This window comes from Etheostoma spectabile, chromosome 4 (genome assembly GCF_008692095.1).
Source record: "Etheostoma spectabile isolate EspeVRDwgs_2016 chromosome 4, UIUC_Espe_1.0, whole genome shotgun sequence".
NCBI lineage: Eukaryota > Metazoa > Chordata > Actinopteri > Perciformes > Percidae > Etheostoma > Etheostoma spectabile.
Window position 1 is genome coordinate 2,887,313 of NC_045736.1, and position 365 is coordinate 2,887,677.

At 35.3% G+C, this 365-nt stretch overlaps 1 protein-coding gene across 1 annotated transcript in view; it reads right to left on the reverse strand.

Moving 5' to 3' along the window:
• Positions 1-365, reverse strand: part of dnah7 (dynein, axonemal, heavy chain 7) — a 170,550-nt gene that overhangs the window by 102,989 nt on the left and 67,196 nt on the right.

Consider the following 365-nt stretch of genomic DNA (forward strand, 5'->3'; position numbering starts at 1 on the left):
ACTGACGGAGCAAGTTCCAGTCCCAAGGACTCTGTAAACCCCGTCAAAATTGTAATACAATGCGTTTAAAGAATGCATGGTTAACCATATGAAAATAATGCTTTTTCCCTAACTGTCTGACAAATTGACCAGGTGAATACGTGACAGGAACATATTAAATAAGTTGGACCTCAAGGACAACTATGGGAAATGCAACCAAGAAAATAAAGTGGTTTAAAGTAGCTACTGATCAAGACTTAGTGCCACATAAGGAATCATAAAATTCAGTAAGCTGTAGGGGTGGGACAAAACATTGATTCATGTATGTATTGTGCTTTTCTTTTCTTTTTTTATAGATGTTTTTTCTTTTTTTTAGAGAGGAAAAG